The sequence below is a fragment of the Pongo pygmaeus genome, chromosome 8 (genome assembly GCF_028885625.2).
Source record: "Pongo pygmaeus isolate AG05252 chromosome 8, NHGRI_mPonPyg2-v2.0_pri, whole genome shotgun sequence".
Taxonomy (NCBI): domain Eukaryota; kingdom Metazoa; phylum Chordata; class Mammalia; order Primates; family Hominidae; genus Pongo; species Pongo pygmaeus.
This window is the reverse complement of record NC_072381.2, coordinates 65287189-65314122: the sequence shown is the minus strand read 5'-3', so window position 1 is coordinate 65314122 and position 26934 is coordinate 65287189. Positions and strand designations below refer to the sequence as shown.

The 26934-nt window shown below is 39.2% G+C and overlaps 1 protein-coding gene across 15 annotated transcripts in view; it reads right to left on the bottom strand.

Moving 5' to 3' along the window:
* The window catches only part of KCNMA1 (potassium calcium-activated channel subfamily M alpha 1), a 768905-nt gene that overhangs the window by 170584 nt on the left and 571387 nt on the right, over window positions 1-26934 (bottom strand). The window lies entirely within an intron of this gene.

The following is a 26934-nucleotide window of genomic DNA, read 5'->3' as shown; positions in this document are numbered from 1 at the left end:
CATGCGGAGAGTTTGAAATATGACGGTGGGCTGTAAAAGGGAAACCTGAGTTACACTCTCAGGCAAACAAATGAATGCACTTGTTAGATAATGGTGACCTTTTCAGCAATCAGGAACACAGCCTCTGCACCCATATAAAGCCTTCAATGACCCTAAACTCATAAAGTGTGTGCCCTCTAAAACACCACTTCTTTTTTAACCTGTGTGATTTCTTTCCTTTTTCTTTTTTTTTTTTTTTTTTTTTTGAGACAGGGTCTTACTGTTGCCCAGGCTGGAGTGCAGTGGATCACAGCTCACTGAAGCCTTGGAATCCTGGACTGAAGCAATCCTCCTGCCTCAGCCTCTGGAGTAGCTGGAACTATAGATATGCATCACCATGCCTGGCAATTTTTTTTTTTTTAAGAGACAGAGTCTTGCTATGTTGCCCAGGCTTGTCTTGAACTCCCAGCCTCAAGTGATCCTCCTGCCGCTGTCTCTCAAAGTCCTGGGATTACAGGTGTGAGCCAGCGTGAGCAGTCTTTAATCTGTATGACTTCTAATGGTGTGGAGACATGGGCACTCACCCACATTAGTGGGCAAGGAAATTGATACAACTGTTTCGAAGAGCAATTTTGCAATTATTATCAAAATTTGTAAAAGTACATAGTCTTTCACACTACAATTCCATTTGAAGTATTCATAGCAAAGAAACAGGAAAACAGAGGTAAAAAAATATACAAGAACATCCTTTCTATTCATGAAAAATGGGAAATAACCGTAAATGGCACACATACGATGGAATACTAAGAAGCAATTAAAAATTATAATGAAAATGTATACCTGTTCATACAGAAATTCTGTAAAAAGGCACATTATAAAACAGTGTACATAATCTGATCCTATTTTTTTAGATGGCCTATAGTTATCTGAATGTTTGTAAAGCCATAAAAAAAAATTGAGGAAGCTTTATATCAAAACACTAACAGCTGTTACCTCTGAGTGGTAGAATGATACTTTTTTTCTCTATAGATTCCTGTATTGTCTGAAGGCTTTTATAATGAGCATGTATATATTATAATGAAGCAGTATATTTCTACTTTGCACAAAATGACAGATTTTTCTGACCCCCCAAGGAATATCACAAAAGGTAAAATGTTAGTTTCAGAGATGTCTTGCTCCAAATTTCAAAAGGTGTATCACAAAAGTAAAATGTAGTTTCAGAGAGGTCTTGCTCCAAATTTCATTAGAATATGCATTTTTTCTAAGTAGTCAAGTTTAGCTGGTTTTCCCAGCAACCCTCTTCATGCTAGGCATCTCTGGAAGGATTCCACAATGTAGTGAATCTTCTTTTTTGTTTTTTTGAAACAGTCTTGCTCTGTCACCCAGGCTGGAGTGCAGTGGTGTGATCTCAGCTCACTGCAATCTCTGCCCCCTGGGTTCAAGAGATTCTATTGCCTCAGCCTCCTGAGTAGCTGGAATTGCAGGTGTGCACCACCATGCCTGGCTAATTCTTGTATTTTTGGTAGAGACAGGGTTTCACCATGTTGGCCAGACTGATCTCAAACTCCTGACCTCAAGTGATCTGCCTGCCTCGGCCTCCCAAAATGCTCCCAAAATACAGGCATGCGCCACCACTGCCGGCTTACAGTGGAGTCAGTCTTTAGAAACTGGTGAATTACAATGAGAATGTTGAGACGCTTTGGGAGCTTAGGGATCTCACAGGCCTCGCTGAGGGAAGGAGGGCAAGCTGTGTGTCTTTGGCTGCAGCCTCTCAGGCTTCCCTTCCAGTGGGGGCGTGGGTAAGAGGAAGATGAGAGGAAGCCACCCCGCCAACAGGAAGTGGCTCTTTAGAACGTCTTGTGCTGATCTTGTATTAAAAGGCATCTTGCCAGCGGCCAATCAGTTAGTTAACTGGGAGAAATGCAACACGCGACCAGAAGGAAAGCTAGGAACAGTGGGCAAGGGCACACCTACCATCTACTTGGTGACGCTCCAGCATACAAAAGCCAGAAAAAATTTAGAAATAAACTGAAGGCTCCCTGGCTCTGTGCTTTTTGTCTGCTTTTAGCTCAGTCTGAGTGATTAGATTATGTAGGTTAACCTCATTAGTTTGAGCTGCTTCCAGCCTACTCTCACAGGTTAGACATTAGCTAGGCAGTGCTGCTGGGTATGAGCAGTTTATCTACAAATTGGCCTTCCCCAGAGTGGGGTCTTTAAAAAAAAAAAAAGTCACTCAACCAATTCTATTGCTAAATGGTATGATTTTAAAAATTAACTGCAATGTGTTTAGCTAAGCATGAACTTTTTAATTTCTCCAAACCATAAGATCTCAATAATTGTTTTCGAATAAAAGATATGCTTGACTTATAAGCAAAGGTCACTAACTAACTAATTTGAAGAAAGTCTAATCTGCCTTAGTAAAAAAATGTTGGAATATAGAATATTTGGGAAACAGTATTAACATAATTTGTTTTATTAATGAATAGGATACTATATGAGGTATCACTAATTACAAATCCCCATACTAGAGCCTTATGGGCAAATAGTATTCCTGAAGTAAAATAATTCAGCCTATTCTTTTCATATGTGTTCTTTTATAACGTGTTGTTTATGGTCTAATTTAAATACAACAACTGATTATCAAAAATAATGAAAATACAAACCTTTATTATTGATCATGGGTGGTATTCCTCAATTAATATGGTTTTAACAAGGTTCTTTTAGTTTTGGCCAGAATTTTCATGCCTTTATGTCCTAATGAAGCTATTCTTTATACCAAATTTTATTGTAGGTGAATCACTAAACTTTTTAAATAAGAAGGAACACATTCTTTGTAGGATAACAATATTATTCATGTTTGTTTTGAATTTAGCAAAAATTGTTTTATTGAGTCATTCATTCAGCAAATATTGATTGCATATATTCTTCATCTTAGGACCTGTTCTAGTTTCTGATTAAATCAAAACTGGTATTTACTTCCCCATATTTTTCTCTTTGCTAGAGAAAGCACCAGATGTATCTGACTATGATATACCTGACCACATATATCTGACTTTTACTGATTTTTCCATATCTTTTTTCCTGCAAGTTTGTCTTTGTGGCTAATTAAAAATGCTTGAGGACTGAAAGTTGTATAACTGGAAAAAAGTACAGAATGTTCTAGAAAACAAAATGCCTCTTCCACATCCTTGTGTAGACCTGTGGATAGTCTCTACACACTAGACCTAGTAGCATCGAATCAACTGAATAAATGCTGGGGCATTTAAATCCGTTGTCATCGCCATCTGTTTAAGATTTCCACATCTTTAACACTATTTCCATATGGATAGTCAATATGTTTTTGAGATTTCTGGTAAAGGAATTTCACTTTAAAAAGAGTCTAAAATTGCTAATTGAATTAAACTGTCATCTTCTCGAGCAATGTATGTAGTTGGTGGGAATGTAAAGTGGCACAGCCACTGTGGAAAACAGTATGGTGGTTCCTCAAAAAATTAAACATAGAATTACCATTGGATTCATAATTCCACTTCTAGGCATATATCCAAAGGAACTGGAAGAAGGATCTCAAAGAGATATTTGTACACTCATGCTCACAGCAGCATTAGTCATAATATCTAAGAGGTGGAAGCACCCCAAGTGTCCATGGACAGATGACTAGATAAACAAAGTGTGGTAATTTACAATGGAGTATTATTCAATCTTAAAAAAGAAGAAAACTCTGACACATGCTACAACATGGATGACCCTTGAAGGCATTATGCTAATTGAAATAACCCAATCACAAAAAGGGCAACCGTGTTATGATTCCACTTATATGAGGTACCTAGAGTCCTCAAATGCATAGAAACAGAAAGTAGGAAGGTGGCTGCCAGGGGTTGGAGGGAGAGGGAATGAGGAGTCATTGTTTAACTGAGACAGTGTCCGTTTTGCAAGGTAAAAAGAGTTCTGGAAGTGGATAGTAGTGATGGTCACACAGTCATATGAATGTACCACTGAACTACATGCTTAAAAATGATTAAGATAGTAAATTTTATATGTGTATTTTATCACAATTAAAAATATTTTTAAAACCCTTATGTATAACATAAGAGCAGGAGAATCAGTAATTATAATTAATACTGAGACCATTTAATCCTTAAGTCATGCCAGAACAAGGACAGGAATAGGCCAATCACATCAGAGGAGTCAAGAGTGAGAACTCAGAGTCATTACATCATAGTGCATCACAAACTCAGCAACAGAACTTCAGTCTTTATACCTACCCAAGGGCTGAAATTATCACCTTCTATCAAGGTTACTTTTCTAAGTCTCAAGTGTGATATCTTTAACTTACTTTGGAAAAGCAAAAACAAAAGTGTACATTTCTCATACAATGCATTCTTAGGACAGAAAAAAAACAGTGTAAAATACATTGAATTTAAATCCTTAGACACACCTGTAATCCTAGCACTTTGGAAGCTGAGGCAGGAAGTTTGAGGCTAGATGTTTGAGACCAGCCCGGGCAACACAGCAAGACCCCGTCTCTACAAAAAATTAAAAAATTTGCCAAGTGTGGTAGCACACCCCTGTAGCGCCAGCTACTCAGGAGGCTGAGGCAGGAGGATAGCTTGAGCCCAGGAGTTCAAGGCTGCAGTGAGCTATGATTGCACCACTGCACTCCAGCATGGGCAACAGAGAGAGATCCTGTCTCTAAAATAAATAAATAAAACCTTGTGTTTAATACTAAGAAAATGAAAGTGAACAAAGAAATCTGGACCAGGTAAAGGGAGTTATTGTCATTATGAATTCGCCTTTTATAGATGATAAAACTGAGGCACAGAGAAGTTAAGAAACCTGCTGACAGTCACAAAGTGAATCCGTGGTACAAACAGGATTCAGAGTTCACACTCTTAACCACCCACCACAAAGACAGAGGTGTAGGGAGGTTGTGTTGTTAGGATTTCGGGGGATGGGGAGGATTTACTGTGTACAAGTACCAAAGAGGGAAATATCAAAACCGAAGCCCATCAAGGACTCAAAAGCCCAAACTCTGTAGCCTATGACTTTACGAGACGTCTAGCAAGGAGTAATAATCCATTTGGCTCTAGCTGAAAGGGTGGTTCAAGCCTCCTCTCAAAGCATAGAAGTATGGTTTCTATTATACAAAATGGAACCTTCCTAGCCTACAACTTCTTTCCTAAAATAGTACATGCTGTTCCCCACGTTTGTGTTGTCAATGTATTTTTAACTGTAATGTGAAGACACACTTCTCAGCAGAAAAAAGTGAAGAAATGGGACCAAAATGACTTAGGGAAAGGTGCCAGAATTAATTTGCCAGCCATTCAGCAATCAGTCAAAGGCAGAGCATTTCCTGAGGCAGCAATTTATCCTTTGGCTGTCACATCAAACCCCAGCTGTTTTAGAAGAGCGCCTAGCAAAGATGAGCAGGTGATGCTCTGTGGGTCCTTATTCATCAAATACACACGGGATCATCAGTGAGAAGAGGGGATTGAGCCAATGAACTAGCTTGCCTACACCTCTCATTCACTGTCTTATTTATCTACTCTTCATTATCGAATTTTTCAACCAGTCTAGTTGAACCTCCCAAGCAAATGGTTTCACACCAATCCATGGGCAGACAGCTCCCCCATCAAATGTACCTTCCAACTGGAAACCTCAGCCTTGGCTCCATGGGAAGTCACACCTTCCTGATCCCAGGTTCTGTGTGTGTCACTAATGGTGGGTTGGTAATGATGCCTTTTATTTTTTATGCTTCCTCTGATTAGAGTGAAACTGTGTTTCTCTAATGCTAACAGCCCAGTGAATGTGAAAAATTCAACTCTCCTGGCTGGGAGTATGTTACAGCCATCACGATTTCTGTTCCCAGTAAAAAGTCTGAATAACTGTGTTGATTACAGCCAAATAATCTTGCAAAAGTCCACCTCTACCCGTGAAGTCATGTAAATAATTCCAAAGATTGTCATATACTAGTCCTTATTTAATTGAAAACAGGCATACTCTTTTAATCCAAATATACATTATATTATGCACATCAAAAATAAAGAACTAAAAGGAAATTATAAAAACCAATGACCATTATGTTAATAGCTGCAATAAGAAGAGATGAGTCGTAACATATAGACGCTAACACTGCCCAAAACGGGTAGTAGAAGGTTAGTGTATTCACAAGAACTTACTACATTTACTATTTTTAAAAAGTCTATCTGAATTTTCAGTCAATATTCTTCCTGTAAAGGATTCACAGTTTTAAATCTTAGAAGTGCTTAATAAGAATAAGCCACATTTGAATGAATATTTTTATATATATAAATTATGCAATACATTGTCACTGTCCTTTATAATAAGATTGTCTGAAACAGAATGCAGTCATATGAACTGACTGGCATATCTTAGATGCCATTAAAACGTATTTATCATGACCCCACACCCCCCAAGAAAACCCCACAAAATGTGTCAAGTCCTTGCCTACAATACTAAACATGAAATCAAAATTGATGGGCTCTAAGTTGATGAATGTTTGGGCTGGTTACTAAAATGGATGGGGGGTCATTTGTATCCATTGCTCAACAGCATGCTCTGTCAAGGGGAAAAGTTTAATTGAATCTTGCGATTTCTCATTTCTTGCTGAAAAGTACGATGTTAAGGCCAGCAAGGTATTAAGAAGACTTCATCATGGGACTTGTCAGATTCTCTCCTCCTCTATTTCCCTCTATGTTCCAATGCCAAAAAACTTGCCCCAGTTTTTATCAAAGGGCATGTGGTTATCTCCTTCTCCACCCCTTCTTAGCCTCTTCGTTCTTCAGTATAATTGCAAATCCTAAAAAGCAATTCATAGAACAAACAAAATGAAATGTTTGAGTCTTGTTAGCTGAGGTCCAAATGGTGCCAGCAAAGAGAATGCCTCGCTGCACAGCTTTCTAGGGTGGAGCGAACTGGTGATCAAGTTGAAGCCAAAGGAAGAAAGCAGAAGAGAACAGTGATTTGCACCTTTTCAGAATATATTTCTTCTCTGTGCCAAACTGCATCTCAACACTGAACTTCTTGGATGTGGACTCAGTTCAGCTGCCTTTCTGAAAGCTGCTTGGATTTCAGGGACTCCATAACAATTTGGCATGCCACAATTATGGCCTGTTTCAGAGAGCATTTTCCAGAATGTGAGACTAGGACAAAAAGATCTCAGATTTTTCCAAAGGCTTCAGGACAATGTCAATTAAAACAATTTTGGGGGGATTTGATGGAATGCCAGAAAACTGGTTGCTTCAGCCATGAACAAATAAATAAACAACTCCAAATATTAATTTTGGAGTAGACTTGAGCCAAATCTCTTACTCCCAGACAAGTGGGCTGCAGACTATCAAATGAGATTTCTTCCATCAGGCATTATGAAAAAGAATCAGCCCACATGAGGTGTTCAGAGGGAGATTAAAAGACTACACCACATGCAAAAGCACCAGAATACATGGTATTTTCCCTCACTCCATTATCCCAACCAGGATTATTTCTGGAAAGACAGAGTGCCAGAGAACTGAAGGTAAAGGAAGGGTTAACAGCAAGAGTGATATGAGAACTTTTTAAAATAATAATTACTGAGAAATTATTTTTTAAAGTGTTACATATGTGGCAGGAAACTCGTCCTTATTTTTTTTTTTAACACGTAGAAGGTTTTGCCACCCTCTCCTCAATTTTCTCTCCAATATAGAAAAGGTGTTTACACTTAAGAGACCTTTTTAAAGATTGGCCTATTCACTCTCTGTCCAGATAGGAATTTGGTTTTGCAACCTTGCTAATAGTAAAGAACATATTTACATGTCCTTCAAATAATAAGGTTTCTTAAAAATACCACTGAAAATAATTCTTATTTGGGTAAATTGAGCAGGAAGTAAATGTTTTCAGGCAGATGTCTGCCAAACCAACCTCAGGATAGTTCAGCTTCGTATGCAGGGTTTTCAGGGCAGCCCTTCTTACCCCATCTGAGGTGAGGGACCAGGGTTTAGCTTTTATTTCTAATAGCCATTCTTTTGCAAAATCTAATAAAAATGAATTAGAGGCCAGGCACTGGCTCACACCTATAATCCCAGCAATTTGGGAGGCCAAGGCAGGAGGATCGTTTGAGCCCAGGAGTTCTAGACCTGTCTGAACAACATGATGAGACCATAAATAAATAAATGAATAAATAAATAAATAAATAAAATGAATTACAAAAAAAATGAAAAGTCAATATGCAAGGTACAAATCCAAAGTTTTTATCATAGATTCACAATCCATATAAAATTAATCCATCCAATTGCTTTGAAAGTTTCTAAGCACTTACTCTCATCTTCTGTACTTAACTCACCACGGATGAGTATGAAACAGCTCACAGTCCCCATCTATGGACCATGGACCACACTTGGAATTGTGCTGGTCCACAACATGGCACCACTCTGTCTTAAAAATCTGACTTCCCATAATTTCCCCTGCTTCAGAAAGGCAGAATTATTCTCAAGTAATACTTCACAGAACGAACTTGACAAAACTTAATAGCAGGTGTTATCTGAAACAAAGGAGAATGGGGAGGGGATTCTGTGGTGGCCCCTACTAGAATGTGGGAAATGTCAAAGGCACAGATTTTTACCTGAATCTCCGCTGCCTGGAACCATGCGTGGTACATAGTCATAGCTCAATAATAGTTTCTGAATGAATGAAATAAACTTCGGAAGCACAGAATTTAACAAAGCCAACTTGTTTTATTTAATTTTATTATTTTACTTTCAGTGCAATGCTCCTTAGACTATTTAACATGTTAAGAGGAATTGTAAATCTCCAAGAGGAGAACATGAATTTTTTTTTTTTTAGATGGAGTCTCGCTCTGTCACCCAGGCTGGAGTACAGTGGTGCAATCTTGGCTCACTGGAAGCTCCCCCTCGTGGATTCACGCCATTCTCCCACCTCAGCCTCCTGACTAGCTGGGACTACAAGTGCCCGCCACCACGCCCGGTTAATTTTGTTTTTGTATTTTTAGTAGAGACAGGGTTTCACTGTGTTAGCCAAGATGGTCTCGATCTCCTGACCTGGAGATCCACCCGCCTCGGCCTCCCAAAGCGCTGAGATTACAGGCGTGAGCCACCGCACCCGGCCAGAACATGATATTTAGTCACAGAATCCTTTATTTCAAGAAGCAGCTCAAGAAGATGGGAAATGCTAATCTAAAAACTTCCTCTCCTGACTTCCCACCCTGAAATCTCTGTTTCCCATGACCCTTCTATCACAAATATGTCTCTCTATGACCTTTTCAGTTGTCAAAATCCAGTGCTTCCCATAACTTTCAAGTCATAAGCTACCTCCTCTCTGAGGCCTTTCCTCATTTCACCAATGTGCTGTGCTGTCCCTGCCTTAATGGGAATAGTAACTGCACACATCTCTCAGGAGGCCATGTGGGCTGAATGAGATGATCAGTACAGAATGTCCAGAACAGTACCTGGCACTTAGTAAGTGCTCCATGTGTGGTGATTAGCATTAGGGACCATCACAGCGTTTGACTTCTCTGACATCTGAAGAGAACTACAATGAGGTGGAATTCCATTTCCGTATCGACTGTAAGCTCCTTAAAGGAAGGGTTGTCTTACTCAGCTCTGTATCTTCTAGAACAAGCAGCACAGTACTTTGCAAATAAGAGGTGCTGAGTTAATATCTGCTGAGTTGAACTAAGCAAGATAAAACTGGAGAGAGAGACCTAAAGAAACAAAAACAATTTTTCCAGGCACCTGATCATAAGTAAGCATGAATAACTTCATAGCGTTTAGTGTTGGGGCATGAAATAAACCAATTCTGCTTCTGAGCGTGGAAAAAATTTCTGCACTGTTAGGATCTACCAGGGAGTATGTATAACTAGGTCATTTTTACACTTCCCAAAAAACTTCTTACTATGAGCAATATTTTCTGGGAAATTTTTCATTACAGAACATCTTGGGCTTCTTAGCAAGTGGCTTACGGTTTTCTAAATTCTAAATCCAATAACTTGGAGGCTTGAATTTGAAAGACAAAACTCTGAAGAACTGGTATATTGCCTCCAATCTAACTGGTGTTATTCCTATTAGCTAGAAGTCCTGCCTGCATTCCTCTGGGAGAGGAAGCCCCGTCCCTCCCCATCTCATGCCTATTCTATCTTCCCCATGTGACTCAGCCCTCCTTGTCTTCTCCTTGTCTTCATTTTTTGGATTCCAAAGTAAAGTCAAACAACAATTCAACAGGAAGTAGACTGAGCCCAGGGAAGGTGATATTTGGCAAGTTCATTATTCCTAAATTCTAAAATTGAGGCCAAAGCAACTTGATCTTTTCTAAAAAAAAAAAAAAAAAACTGGGAGAAGAGGAAGGGAGTTAGAAAGAACATTTGAATCCACATAGGAATGGGGAGGTTGCTTTTGATAACACAAAAAAACTAGAGAGTTGCCTGTGCCTTTGAAGGATCTTTACTATTTTAGACAGTTTGGTGAGAATCCCACCAGCCACTGCTGTTAACAAATGACAAGGTCTCACCAGTGGATGTGTCTGAGGGCTTACTTAATAAAAGTCCTTTGAAACATGGAGTCCAGCACTATCTATACTTTGATATGCATGTATATCACCCAAGGGTCTTGGCAAAATCCAGTTTCTTTATGCCTTAGTCCTGAGGTGGGGTCAAGTCTATGAGTCTGCATTTCTAACAAGCTCGCAGATGATATTGATGCTTCCCCTATAGGGCCCACATTTTGAGTAGCAAGGAGTTCCCAAAGGCAGTGAAGAATAAGGGGCAAGTATTCTCCATGATGCTTTGAGGACCAGAGATTCAGAAGAATCGATTACAGCCTAAAGGATTTGAACCAGAGATGAAAAGAATGCTTTCCATGAAGTATTGCCAGATATTGGAGCCAGTTACAGAGAAAGCTTTTAGACAATTAAGCACAAGATGGGTATCCAAGTGTTTGGGCTGTTGTGATAATTAGCCTAAACAATATTTCAGGGGTCCAGATTTATCTACTTAGTCTCTCTCCATTGATTCAGTGACCCCAGTAATAGCTGAATCTCCATTGGAATGTGGGTTGTGTAGATACAGAAGCAATGACATGACTATATTGAATTCAATTAAAAATAAAGTTTCAGAAAATGGCCCTGATTTGCATCCCTAATTTCTATTCAACTTTCCCATTTTAGGACACAGTATTGACTGTGAGGACAAAAACGCTCGCCAACCCAGTCCCATTTTAGTGACAGCAGATTCTGGGTACTTATGTCTCCTATCGCCATACAATATGGCCTAATAAAGTCGCGCCAAAGAGACTAGATTTCATTTCAGAGCAAAGGGTTCAGTCATAAACTTTTGCTTTCTGGCTGAACAGAGCCATTCCAGCCACAAGCATAAATTCTGCTAGTTTTAGGTATCAGAGTGATTGGGAAGCCAAATGGGTTATTTGTGAGCCTGGTAGCAAAGGCAGAAGCACCAGCTTTATTGTGTATTCATTGTTATCTGGACAATCTCTTGCCAGTTAGAGAATATTTTCACAGGAAGTTAGAAGCGATTTCAGAAATTCCCCTCTGCAGTTTCTTAGAGTGGATTTTAGGCCTCATCAAAAAGACATTTGGTTCAGAGATTGCAAGTGGGCAGCCTATAAATTGCTGAGGTATTTAGCTGGGCTTAGCAGTTTTCCTTTGAGGAGGAAACCATGATCCTGAGTGCTCACTGAGTACAGTAGGGAAGTGCCTAAGTTCATGCAGCCTCTGGCTTCAAAAAATCCCAGCCTTATCATGTGCTCCTGAGCCAAGGAGCATAACCTCTCCAAGCCTTAATTCCCTTCACCTGCAAAACGAGAGCAACACTAGTACCTACCTCCTAGGAAGGCAGCTGAAATGAGGTGGCGCATGTAAAGTGCTTAGCAGGGTGCCTGGCAAATAGCTAACATTTGTGGAGTACTTTCTATGCAACAGATGAGAATGTGTTCTAACCATACTAAAAGATGGCATTTATTGAGTGTGTACCTTGTAGACAGTCTATACATGTCAGCTGTCATTATAAGTAATGAGTGATAGTGGTAGTGATGATGCTGATGATGCTGATGATGGTGATGATAGACAAGATAGCTCTACTGCTCAGACAAAGGAACTATGCCAATTAGATGTGGGGCCTGTGATTCATGGCTTCCTATTGCTTAGCTGCTGCTAGAAAAGGCTGGAACATCAGTGATCATACAGTGGTTCTCTGAATTAAAGAGAAACATTAAACAGCCTGAGTTTTTCCCCAAAAGACAGCAATATTCTCTGGAGGTCCTCTCTGCCACCCATGGACTTTCCTAATGGCCAGTAAGTTAACTCTGGGTAGATATGATCATAAGGGAGAAGTTGATATTTTGAGGAGACATGATGGTCTCCCAAAATAGAAAATGGATCGTGTGTGGGTAGTACCATTAACGTGATGCAGGATCACCCAGCCTGGCTTTCTGAAAGGAGCCCTGGGCAAACAGGACCCTGATGACCAGAATGACACTTGCCCACATCTCTCAGTTAGTACTCCCTACACACTATTCGTATCTGTCGTTCTCCTTCCTATCAAATGGCTTTGCTACTCACTTCCAGCCTTGCCTCCACGACTGATTTTGAATGGATACCTAGCATATCCTTGGTCCACAGGATGAGTGTGCAAAAAAAAAAAAAGGGTACTTATTCAAAATATTCTTTTTAAAAATACTTGTCCAGCTTGTATTTGGAGGGCAGGCAGAGCAGTAGGTGGGGTGATAGAGAGAGGAATGATCCCTGGTCAGAGTCCTCAGCTACTGACCCTAGTAATTCAATCTTGAGTCCAATTTTGCATACTCAGCAAAAGAAAAGTTTTGCAGTCAAGCAGACCCATGCTTTTTAGAAAGCAAGTTATAAAATATCTGTCATTACTTGAACATGCCATTTGGGAGGAGGGGACTCATCCCTCCTAGCCCAAAAACCTTATCAAAGTATTCCCCCAAATACCTTATTAAAGTGTTCAAAGTAATCTCAAACTTTCTGCCTCCTAAGAAAAGTTCTGTGAAGCACACTTTTCTATTTCTTGTTGCATTTCTAGAATGTTTTACCACTCATTGTAGTTCAGCATCCCCAGAAAACTGCCAGGCAGGCCATCATCCTGCAGTTGGTATAAGATGGAAAGAGGGAGAGGACTTGCTATGATCCTGTTTGGGCAAAGAGACCCCTCCCTGTCCCCATGCTCACCTGTCCCATGAGGAAGTTCAAGTCAATAATACATGTCTATCCACTGAGGTAACTCATTGCAGCACACAGCTGTTCTCCTTCCAGTCAACGCCAGTGCAGAGCTCTCCCTGGGCAAAGCTGCACTTGCTGGATGGGTTTTCATTAACATATGGGAAAGAATAGTCAGCAAATCTTTACTGTTGCAGAGGACTGGGAAAAACCAGACAGATGCACCTAGTTCTCACCTATCCATGCAGACAAAATCATCTAGCCTTAGGGAGTGGAGGTGGATTGCCAGAGAGGCTGAAGGGGTTGGGAAAACCAGTGTCATTTATGTTGATGAACAATGCTGCTGCCCTAAAAAATGTATTCAGTCAGAAAATTCTGCTGACTCTGTATCTCACCACATAGAGGTCCAGGGACCTTCCCCGACATCAGTCATTTACAAAAGTGTTGGCAACACAAAATTGTAAGCACTGTAGGTAGGGATGCCTTTATGCCACCTTAGAGGGTGGTTTTATATCAGGATTATTTGTCTATCTTCTCCCGTCAGTGATCCAGTCTCAAATCCCATCTGACCCAGTCTCAAATCTCATCACAAATAGAAAGCCAAACAGTACCTACCTCCATCTCTTAAGAAAGTTGAAGGAGAGAATTTATAGACTGAGGGGTAGGTGCTTTCATATACGGATAATCTTTCAAAAATACCATAAGCTCTTCCATTTTTTTACAGCAGGTAAATAGGAAGCTAAGAGAGGTTGAGTAACCTTCCTCAGGTCTTACAGCAAATCATGTCCTAATCAGAGTCTTATAATCCTTGCCCTGTCCCATCCTACTGCCCACTACACAGCCGCACAACCCCCCTCACACTTCACAATCCAGGGATAACAGGAAGGGTGAGGGCTGTGGTAGTAATTTTGGATAATATAGTGGTCCATGGGTACTTATGGCAGGGAAATACTATCTGAGATCTTCAGATGATCAAAATTTAATCCTAGTTAGACTGGAATACCCAATCCCATTCTGAAGGGGTATCAAATATTCCTCTTTCAGTTGTTCTTGCCTCTCTCGTCTATTTAAGGAGAAGGAGAAAAAATACTCAACCACAGATAGAAATGTCCTTCTCATTGCCAAATTTTAGCCAAAACAAGAAATCAACAGAAGCTTCTTAAGAAACTATTACCTATTTGTCCCAGTCTAGAAAAAGGAGAAAGGATAGAATCCATCACCCTAAAAAGCAATGCCATAGGTATGGGGGCTAGGAATAAACAGACTTCCACAGCCAGACTGACAACAAACAGCTTCTGCACACCAGCATCAGTGGGCACAGAGATATATGTTACTTTTCAGTAAGCAGAGATACCCTATCTACTTACAGGGTATGGAAAAAAGAGAGGAAGTGATGACTCTCACTCATAGATATTAATTAGTTACATCCACTTCCCACCCTCCAGTGTATACAGAGTACAGCCATCAAGACAGGACCCCTGTATTTCTCCGAACATGAAACCCTAATCACTGGGACTGCATCACTCTTGTTACCATGAAATACATGTGGCAGTTAATGATAAAAACCACAAAAATTATACTCAGTTCAAATGTTTTATTGCATGCCATTCTTCAAGATGGCAGATGGCTGCCTAAATTGATCTCAGTGTCATGTTACAGGTGCCTTTAAGTTTCTCTAAATCAGCCAAATGAGTTTGAAGTTGAAACGGCCACCTCACTTTGTTCTACCAGGAGACACACAGGATGCCACTGTAATGCAGTTTGCTGAATTATAGTATTCATAGGCTCTGATTAAAAAAAAAAAATAGGTGAACTACCTGAAACTTGGCCCACAGAGAATGATTATTGAATATGCTAAAAAGCCATGATGCTGATGACCCTGACTTAAAGGCAATATTCTCCCCATTCTGGCTGTACAGGGCAAACATAGAATATGGCGGCTAAAGAAGATATCTGAGTTTCTGGTTCTGGGTAAGATGGAGTAATCACAGTTCATCCTGTCTTTCCCACTGAATGATGTTCTAAGACCTGGACAGAATGCATGGAGCAGCTATTTGAAGACATTGAGAATAAACAATGGCAGGTAGATTGAGGAAGAAGACCTGAATTAGAAATACCACTAAATCAGCAGTGAATTTACCACTGTTCTCTTCTGGTATCCTCTAGCCTGACCTCAAGGCAGCCAGAACCTGGAAGGGATCATCAAGATGTGGACAAAAAACCTCCAGGAGAAGCCTCATAGTAGAACTAACTAATGAGAGGCAACTCTTAGAAAAAATGGAGGAAATCCCTGTTTTTCCCTCCTCCCTCCTTCCCTCCCTCCCTTCCTCCCTCTCTTCCTTCCTCTCTTTCTTCTTTCCTTTCTTCCTTTCTTTTTCTCTCCTCCTGTGCCCCAACACCAAGCCATCTAGTAGTGGCAGTAGCAGTGGTGAAAATGCAAGCCAGAAAAAGATTAAAGGAGATAGGAGAATTTTCCTCTCTGCCCAAAAAACCTATGGTCCTGAGAGAATGAAAACCAAACCCTATTGCTTTTTGTCTCTCTCTGCCCTTCTACCAGTTGGCCCCAGATGTGAACACAATCACAGAAAGTATACAGAAAGCCGGATAACTAAAGCCTCAGCAGCCCTTCCATCAAAAGATCAAAAAGGAAGGCCCCAGGGAACCTGAAAATATTGCAGAGATCACATAGAAAGAGGACATGGGGAAGTAGTCACTAAATTGTTTATAAACTCTGGGGCTCACGCTAAGCTGTGCATGGATGAAACTGACCCTACACAGCACATTTAGATTCTAAGAACTAAACTACAATATAGACCACCACCCAGTCTGAGGGCAACATTGGACAGATCCAAATAGCACTGCCAACGCTTTGAAAACTCAACTAACACTGAAATCACAACCCATAGAAGCCTCATAAGAACCTGTAGCCTAAAATCAAGCCGGTGAGGCCGGGCGCAGTGGCTCATGTCTGTAATCCCAGTACTTTGGGAAGCCAAGGCAAGTGGATCACCTGAAGCCAAGAGTTCAAGACCATCCTGGCCAACATGGCAAAACCCCGTTTCTACTAAAAATACAAAAATTAGCCAGGCGTGGTGGTGGGCACCTGTAATCCCAGCTACCTGGGAGGCTGAGGCAGGAAAATTGCTTGAACCCGGAAGGCAGAAGTTGTAGTGAGCTGAGATTGCGCCACTGCATGCCAGCTTGGGTGACAGAGTGAGACTCCATCTCAAATAATAATAATAATAATAATAACAATAATAATAATAAAGTAAAATAAAATAAAGCTGGTCATTACCTTCCAAAATAAAATTATCAACATTCTTACAAAATTTAAACCAGAATCAGAGTTTCATAATAAAAAAATTAAAATATCCAAGACACAATAAAAAATTACTTGCCATAAGAGTAACCAGGAAAATCTCAACTTGCATGGAAAAAGACAATCAGCAGATGCCAATGCCTAGATGACACAGATGTTGGAATAATCTGACAAAAACCTTAAAGCAACTACTATTTCCCAATAACTAAGAAAGAACACATTTGTAAAGAAGTAAAAGACAGGATGCATAATTTAAAAACCAAAATTTTAAAAATCAAATGGAAATACTACAATTAAAAAATACAATAACTAAAACACTCACTTAATGGGCTCAACAGCAGAGCAAAGATGATGGAGGGAAGAGTCAATGAACTTGAAGCTAGATCAATATAAATTGTGCAATTTGAACAACACAGAGAAAAAAGTATTGAAAAGTTTCACACAGAGCCTCAGGGTCGTCTGATACATTAGAAAAAGATTTAGCATTTACATCATAGGAATCCTAGAAGGAAAGCAGAAATAATATGGTGCAGGAAAAAAAAATTTTTTTGAGGAAACAATAAGTGAAAACTTCTTTAACTTCCCCAGAGACAAACCTAGCAGTTGAAGAATCTCAATGAACTCCAACAGGATAAACCAAAAAGAATAATGCCTAGACACATTGTAATCAAACAACAGAAAACTAAAGATAAAGAGAAAATCTAGAAGGCAATTGGAGAAAAATGACTCATTACTTACAGGTAACCACAATTCAAATGACTATGGATTTCGCATCAGAAACAATGGAGGCAAGAAGAAAGTAGAACAACACTTTTAAAATGTTGAACCCCGAATTCTATATCCACCAAAATGTCCCTAAGTAATGAAAGTGAAATAAAGATATTTTCAGATGACAGAAAACAGTGTTTGTTGCCAGAGCATGGCTCTGAAGGAACTGCTAACATACGTTGGACAAACAGAACAGGAATGATACTAAAAGGAAGGAAACAAAGAGAAAACAACAACATTAATAAATATTAGAATAATATAATAGACTATACTTCTCTTGAATTCTTTAAAATAGATAAAAGCAAAAATTATAACATTGTCTGATACAGTTTGCAACAGCTGTAATACATAATACAACTATAACATAAAATGCGGAGGGTAAAGAAACCTATAGCTTGGTAAGGGTTCTACATTTCACTTAAAGAGGCAAATCACTGAATCCAAGTAGACTTTAAAAGTTAAGTATGTACATTACAATCCCATGAGCAATCAATTTTTTAAAAACTATATAAAGAAGCATAAGAAACACCACAGACAAAATAAAATTCTGAAAATGTTCAAAATAATTCAAAAGAAGAAAGAAGAGAGTTCAAAGTTTTTGAAAAATTAGTCTAATTTTCAAAACTGAAACAGAGGAAACAAACAGAAAGCAAATAAAATATTAGGCCTAAATCCAAACATATAAATAATAATATTATAGATAAATTGTCTAATGCAACCAATTATGAAAGAGAGATTCAAAGAATCAATTTTTAAAAAATCATCCGACTATACACTGTCTATAAGAAGATCACTTCAGTTTTAAATATAGGTTTGGTTCAAACAAAAAGGAATGAGAAAAGATATACTTTTTTCCATGAAAACACCAATCAAAAAAGAAAGCTTGAGTGGCTATGTTAATATCAGATAAAGTAGACTTCAGAACAAAGAAAATTACAAGGATATAGGGATAATATATAATGATAAAAAGGTCAATTCACCAAGAAAACATAACAATCTAAAGTATATGCACTTAACAGACTTTCAAATACACATAAAGCAAAACCTGACGGAACTAAAGTAGACAAATCCACAGTTATAATTGGAGACTTCAGCATCCTTCTCGTAGTAAGATGCAGAACTAGCAGACAGGAAATCAGCAAGGGTATAGAAGAAATGAACAACACCATTAGCCGACTAGTAATATTTGACATTTACAGAACACTCTGCCCAACAACAGCAGAATATACATTCTTTTTAAGCTCACCTGGAACATTCACCAAGACAGATTACATTCTGGGCCATAAAATGCACCTTAACAAATTTAAAAGAATTGAAATCATGCCAAGTAGGTTCTTAACCATAATGGAATCAGACTACAAATCAATAATAGAAAGATAAGAGGAATATCTTCAAATACTTGGAAATTAGGCAACACACTTCTAAATAATTCATGGATCAAAGAAGTTTCATGTGAAATTAGAAAATATTGTTAACGGAACAAAAATGAAAACACAACATATCAAAATTTGTGGAATGCAGCTAAAGCAGGGCCCAGAAAGAAATATACGGCACGAAATGTTTACACCAAAAAAGAAGAGTCTCAAATCCAAAATCTAAGCTTCATCTTAAGAAGAAACTAGAGAAGAGAAGCAAAGTAAATCTAAAGCGAGCAAAAAGGAAACAAACAAACAAAAAATATAGGAAATAATAAAACCAAAGCCGATTATTTAACAAAGATCAGCAAATTTTAAGAGTGACAAATAAGAGAGAAGACACAAATAACAAAATCAAGAATGAAAGAGTGGTTATCACTGCCCACATTAAAAGGACAATAATGGGATACTATGAATAACTCTACATACATAAATTGAAAAACTCAGATAAGTTAGACCAATTTTTCAAAAACTTTGAACTGTCACAACTCCCCCAAGATTAACTATTTAACCTGAATAGTCCTATAACCATTGAAGACATTGAATTTGTATTTAAAAACTTTCAGAAAAAAAAAATCTAGGCCCAAACCTAGTAGTATTTCACTGCCAAATACTACTAAATATTTAAAGAAAAAAAAATCACCAATTCTACACAATTTCTCCCAGAAAACAGAAGGAAGGGAAAGATTTCCCAACTCATTTTATAAAGCCAACATTACCTGACACTAAAATCAAAGACAGTCTAAGAAACGTACAAACTAATATACACCAAAAAACAAACAAACACACACAAATTCTTCATAAAAATATTAACAAACCAAATCCACCAACATATATAAAAAATAATCACACTAACTAGGGTCTCTCCCAGGAATGTATGGTGGCTGGTTCAATATTGTACAATCAATCAATGTAATTTACCATATTAACAGTCTAAAGAAGAAAAACTACATGATCCTATACATTGATGCAGGAAATCATTTAGCAAAGTTCAACCTCCATTCATGATTGAAAAAAATAAAACTCTCACCAAAATAGAAATAGGAAGGAACTCCCTCAACCTCAAAAGAAGGGTATCTACAAAACATCTATAGTTCATATCATACTTAATGGTGAAAGAAATGAATGTTTTCCCTTGAAGACAGGTGACAAAGAAAAGATGTCTACTCCCACTCCCTCTATTCAATATTCTGCAAGAAGTACTAGCCAGTACAATATGATTGCCAGGTACAAGGTCAATACAGAAACATAATGTATATTTCTACATACCACCAATGAACAATTGGAACCCAATTTTTTTAAGATGTCATCTATAATAGCTCCAAAAATGTAAAACTTACATATAAATCTAACAAAACATGTACAGAATCTTGATGCTGAAAACTATAAAACACTGGGTAAAACAAGTTAAAGATGACCTAAATAAATGAAGAGACCATATTGATGGATTGGAAGATACGACATAGTAAAGATGCCAGTGCTCCCCCAAATAGGTATATAGGTTTAATACAATTCCAATCAAACACCAGGAGGAATTTTTTTTAGATGTAGGCAAGCTGATTTTAAAGCATATATGGAAAGACAAGGACACTAGAATAGCCAAAGCAATTTTGAAAAAGAATACATTTGGAGGACTCAAACTTTGTAATGCCCATTTTAAGCAACAGAAGATTGTTCCTAGACCTTGAAGCTCAATGGAGTTTGCCATATTGGAATCTGAAGTTGTTTGGTTCTGGTACCTCCATTCGTCCTTCCATATTCTCCCTTTTGGAATGGCACTGTCTATAGCCATTATCCTATGGCGGTCCTGCCATTGCATTTGAGGTGCAGAGTACTTGTTTTCTAGTTTCACAGATCCAAAAATGGAGAAGAATTTTCTCCCAGGATTGATCACACCCAAAGTCTCACCCATAACGGATTAGATGATGACATTGGGACATGTGAGTTGATGATCTTCAGCTCTGATTTTGGACTTGAATTGTTTTGCAGGGTTGAGACTTTTGGGGATGGGGGAATGAGGTGAATGTATTTTGCATGTGGGATGAATGTAGATTTTTGCAGAAGTGATTAACGATCTTGTGATAGGAAGTTTATCTAAGTGGGCTCTAAATGTAATCTCTATTGTCTTTTTAAAGGAGGTTTGGCTAAAGAAGAAGAAATAGGAGATGTGACAATGGAAGCACAATGTTGGAGTGATGCGATAATAGGGACAAGAGCCAAGGAATGTGGTCAGCCTCCAGAAGCTAGAAAATGCAAGGAAACAGATTCTCCTCTAGAGCCCCCAGAAGGAACAGCCCCATCACCATGTTGACTCTAACTCCACTGAAACTCAGTTTCCAAGTTTTGGCCTCCAGAAAAGGAAGGAAAAAAACTTGTGATATTTACAGCAACTAGGTTTGTAGTAATTTATTGCAGTAGCCATAGGAAACTAATATATAGAGTTTCATTTATCTTGGGTAGATATCTAGGAGTGGTATTTCTGAGTCATATGGTAAATCAGTGTTTAACCTTTTAAGAAAAACTCCAAATATTTCAACTTAAAAACTTCTTTCCAGGAAAGAAACTTTAAGTTAAGAAAATGAAAACACAAGCTACAGATTAGGGGCAAATATTTACAAATTGTATATCCAACGAGATCCAAAATATATAAAGAATTCTTAAACAGTAAAAAACAAATACAAAGAAACAACTCAATTAAAATGGACCCAGAACTTCACCAAAAAGCATACACAGATGACAAATAACCACTGGGAAGGTGTTCAACATCAGTAGCGAAATATACGTGAAAACCACAATGAGATACCACTGCCCACCTACTAGACTGTTTAAAATAAAAAGTATTGACAATGCCAAGTGATGGTAAGGATGCAGAGCTACAGAAACTCCTGCATTGCTTGCTGATGGGAATGATAAATGGTACAGTCCTTCTGGAAAACACTTTGGCAGTTTCTTTTAAAGTTAAATATAAACTTACCCTATAATCCAGCAATCCTAATTCGGATACTTACCCTAGAGAAATTAAAACTTATATCCACACAAACTTCCATGTAAATGTTTATATCAACTGTATTCATGATTGCCCCAACTGGAGGAAAACTAAATGGTGTCCAATGGATGAATGGACAAACAAACTGGTACCTGCATATAAGATGCTATACTATTCAGCAACAGAAAGGATGGAATACTGATACATGCAACAACCTGGATGGATGTCAAGGGAACTATGCTAAATGAAAAAAGCCAATCTCAAAAGGTTACATGCTCCATGATGCCTTTACACGACAGACTTGAAAAGACAAAACTGTAATGACAGAGAATAGATCAGTGGTTGCCAGGGCCTAGGAGTGACAGGAGGGTGTGACTCTACAATATGACAGCATGAGGGAATTTGGGGGTATGGAAACTATCCTGTATCCTGATTGTGGTGGTGGTTGCATGACTACACATACACAAAATCAACTTTACTGTATGTTAATTTAAAAAATAAAATGAAAGACACGTCTGGAAAACTATAATCATTTCCAAGTCTTACTAGAATCATGTACCTTCAGCATTTTCCTATAATGCAAATGGATTACTCTGCTAATAACCTTGAGGACTTATCAATCCAAAGCCCTAACACCTCCACTCAAATTGCTTGAGTTACTTGAATATTTTTGTTATGATCAGAAGGTTTCTGTAAACATTAGGATTAACTATATTTTTTTCTCCAAGATATTTTTCTTTCTTCGTTTTATTAGCACTACCTAACCCGTCTGGATCTCACTCCCTCTTTACAGACACATTTCACACATGGGAAGTCTATCATACTGCACTCTAACCTACTGCTTCCTTCTTTCAAATGTTTGAGACTAAACTTTATAGCTTTCTTACATGTCCCTCAACAAACCAGTCATCATCTCCCTTCTGTACTCAGTTGCGTCCCTTGGCTTGAGCAATACATCTTCCCACTACAAGGCATTATGGTCTAGACAAGACAGCACTTGCCTGGGTCTTTTCCAGACTAAGCCACCACCAAGGGAATGGGGCAGACATATGTATCTCCTACCTTGGAAAAGAGCTTAATTTTTATAGTTTTTTGTGGTTGAGGGGAAACCTAGGATAAGCTCATTTTACAAATGTTGCAAAGTGGTTTCTATTCTTAGAAGCTATTGATTTGAATATAAAACAAAGCAGTGTTTACATTCAAGACATTTCTCTTGGAGAAGCAATGTGTAACAGTGGGGAAAGCGCTAAGCTGAGAAGCCAATGATGTTGTAGCCTTCTGGCCCTAGCTCTACCATTCCCCAACCAGCCATGCAACCAGAAGTCATCTTCCGATTTCCTCCTCCCAAAGAGCTATGGTGATGGGTCCTGTGGCTTACTGTTCTACAACTGAAGAAAGGTCAGAGACATTAGGTTCTTTGCATTTGGCATATGTATCTGGTTTCCTTGTGTATCTGGTCAAATAAAGAATTTAAGTGAAAATGTATATCTCGGCTAGGCACAGTGGCTCATGCTGTAATCCCAGCACTTTGGGAGGCTGAGGTGGGCATATCACTTGAGGTCAGGAGTTTGAGACCAGCCTGGGCAACATGGTGAAACCCCGTCTCTACTAAAAATACCAAAATTAGCCGGGCGTGGTGGCTCGTGCCTGCAGTCCCAGCTACTTGGGAGGCTGAGGCAGCAGAATCACTTGAACCTGGGGGCTGCAGGGGCGGGGTTGCAGGGGGAGAGGTGGGTGGAGGTTGCAGTGAGCCGAGACTGCACCACCGCACTCCAGCCTGGGTGAGAGAGTGAAATCTCCGTCTCAAAAAAAAAAAAGGTATATCATGTAAACTGAAAAGTGCTGTGCAAACGTAAAGTACTACTATAATTCCAAAGTTCTTAACAGAACACCCATGGTATCAAATTGATGGTGGTTCCTTGTTTTGCACCCCTAGATGTGTAGAATAGTTGCCTCAAAGTTCCAAATTCCTCATCATTGTTCTGGACATAGATTCACACTTAGTATCACCTTAGGGCAACGACAACCAATAGACTTAAGGAAATCTGAGATTTTATTCCTTATGGCTTACACAGGACTTTGCGATTTTCACGTAACAATCACTAACAGTGGATGGCACTCAAAAAACCAAAGTCAAAAAGTTGGAAGAGTGGGGAGGCAGAGTAGACCCAGTCTGTGGATGCCCAGGTGGACTGAGGAATGCATGCAATTAATTAAAGGCCAATTATCTCTGAAAGAGCTCAGACTGATGCTTGGCCAGAGGCTTGTTCAATAAGATGGCCCTTATTTCACATCAGTGACAATATCCTGCCAGCGGAGAAGGGCCAGGGTGAGTGTGAGCTTCTACTGGATTTTCGCATTAAGTCCTGACCATTGCCGCTTCTCGGGCTCCATCCTCGCTGGGCACTGGGCTCTGTGTATATGTTATGTAATCTTTCTGTGCTGCCTTTCTCTTTGTTCAGTCCATGCCAAGACCCATATAAAAGAATCCATATGTGATTACAGCTATAAAACCAAAAGGAAAATATTAGATGAAAATATAACATTTTGGGGTTTCTAAGTTTGCTTTACCTTTAATGCTGGGCAGACAGTTTACACAAATCATTTTGCTGCAAAGTAAAGAATAATGAGTTAAATGTGTTCCCTGTCGCCATCAATCATGTACATTTGCCTTTGATTCACCAAACATATAAGACACATGAAATGACTTTCCAATCATGTTGGGGGAAGGAGGGAGAAGGGAAGAAGATGGGGAAAGGAGTTTCAACTTCTTTTATTTTATTCAGAAGATCCATTGACATTTTCTGGCAATCCTCTAACATGCTGTATGGGCTTCTTTTTGCTAATAATGTTTGCCTTGAGAATTTGTAAAGGTCTGAGAACTCTTTAATTCAATGTTCTAGAAATTACCAGGGCCATAGGGGAAATGAATCCCTGTTAATAGCTCATGGATTACTTCTCTCTTTATTGGAAATAGTTTTCACAGAAGTTACTCTACTTTCAGATGGGCATTAGTGGGTTTGGTCAGACTGAGTGGCATTGTGGGAGGCAGCGTCCTGCATGGAAGCCTCTGATCTAACGGGATCTAAGTAGGGTGAAAAGCGGGTACACAGTGACGTTGACCCAAATAGGATACTGGGGTTTAGCAAATTCATTTCAATTCATGGGTGTTTATTTTGATTTGTGAACTTAAACAACACACTGACTGGATTTTCTGGCAGTCGAAGAGCTTTATAACCAAATCTAACCAGCCTCTGCGCAATCCTCGCCAAGGATTAAAGAGCTTTGCGTTTCATGTTTCTACATTGAATCAAAGCTCTTTAATTTGGCAAGGGAATCACATACAGTAGCAAAGAAAGAAGTTTTCCGCACCAAAATCACACCAAATTACAAGTCCCTGCTGGTCCTGGTCCCACCCAGCTGTCTGTAATACAGGCTGGCCAGGCTAGGCTGAGGCCAACTGATGCATTCATTTACTCCACAAACACGTATTGAGTACCTATTATGAGTCAGGCGCTGTTCTAGGCACTAAGGATCCAGCAAGTAGCCCCATCTTCACAGTGCTCACCTTGTCCCAGGGAAAAGAGGCAATAAATACCAAACAGTGCCACGGGAAAAAACAAAGCCAAGAGAGTAAATAAGGATGTGGATGTATGGTGTGTGGAGGGGGAGGGGGTGCAGATTCCTAAAATGCAATTCTGTTTTTTCACATGGAAACTTTATCCCCCCATGAAGCTGAGAAGAACAGCTATATACTTCCTAGAGAATATGAAGTGGGACATCTACTCTCTCTAGAGACCCTCACAAGCCCCAGAGAACTTGTATGAGCTTAGCTACTTTCTTCCTGATTTTCCTGTATTTGCCAGGGAAGCTGTTGAATCATAAAGTATCCCTTTATAAGAAATATATCATATTCATAGATTGGAGAACTCAGTATTGTGGAGATGTCAATTCTCCCAAGAGAATCCAGAAACAGACCTGATCATGTAGTATCACCTGACTTATTTTAAAAAAAAACAGGGCGTTCTGGGATATTTGTAATGTACTGTTTGTTAATCTAGGTCCTGGTTACATGAGTACTGAGGGTATAAGTATTTAACAGGTTGTACATTTATTACATGCACACTTTTATTATATTTCAATTAAAAATTCATTTTTAATCCCTTTTAAAAATGCAGTTCTAATGCCTTAGAGGAAACACTCAACTGAGAAATTAATATTAAGCAAAGACAAGAAGAGTTGGACACAGGGGAGCCAAGCAGCTGCTCAGGGAAGGAATATCCAGCCAGAGGGAACAAGAAGTAAAAATCCCTAGACCAGCCCGAGGGAGTGTGGCTAACATAAGAAGTAGGAGAACACTCAGGACTTAAGCCAATGAGGTTCCAGGGACCTGACTGCTTAGGACCTGCAGGCCATTGTAAGGACTTTATTTAGATGAGATGGGACCCCAGGGAGAGACTTATGCAGAAGAGTGACAGGATCTGATTCATGCTTGAGAAGGTTGTTCTGGATGCTTTGTTGAAGATAGATTGGAGGAGAGGTGGTAAGGGCAGAGCAGACAGACCAGGTAGGAGGCTGGTGTAATATTCTAGGAGAGACATGATGGTGGTTTGGAGCTAGTAGTAGGAGTGCAGGCGGTGAGAAGTGCTCCGATTCTGGGAATATTTTGAAACTTGAACCAAGAGGATTTCCTGCTGTATTGAATGTGGTGTTTGAGGGCAAATAAGTAAATTTTTAAAAATGAGTCAAGGGTGACTCCAGAGTTTTTAGTTTCAGCCATGGGAAGGATGGCATTGCCAATAGTAAAATGAGCAAAGAACAGGTTTGTGGACAAAGAAAAGGAATTCGATTGTGGAATGGTAAGTCTGAGAGGAGATGGGGTATTCAAATGTAGATGTTGAGCAGCAGTTGAATTGGTGACGCCGGGTTCAGGGGAGAGGTTCTTTATGGAAATATAAATATGGAAGTCATCTATGTATCTAAAAGCAATGAGAATAATTGAGATTATCAAGGAAGTGAGTATAGTTGTATTGGGAGCTGCTCTCCAGTGGTGAGGAATATGTGCAGAAGTCTGCTGTCATAATGCCATCTGTGGTTAGGGTGACATTGTCCATGGGTAATAGAGTAAGCAACATCTTGCATCTCCCTATCTAATTTCCACCATGTGGGTTTACTTTGCCAGACAAACTCTCTACTCTGGTACCACTAGTTGTTCTTTCCTAAGTAGAGAGCCACCTCAATCCCAGCCTTATCAGTTGCAGCCCTGGCCC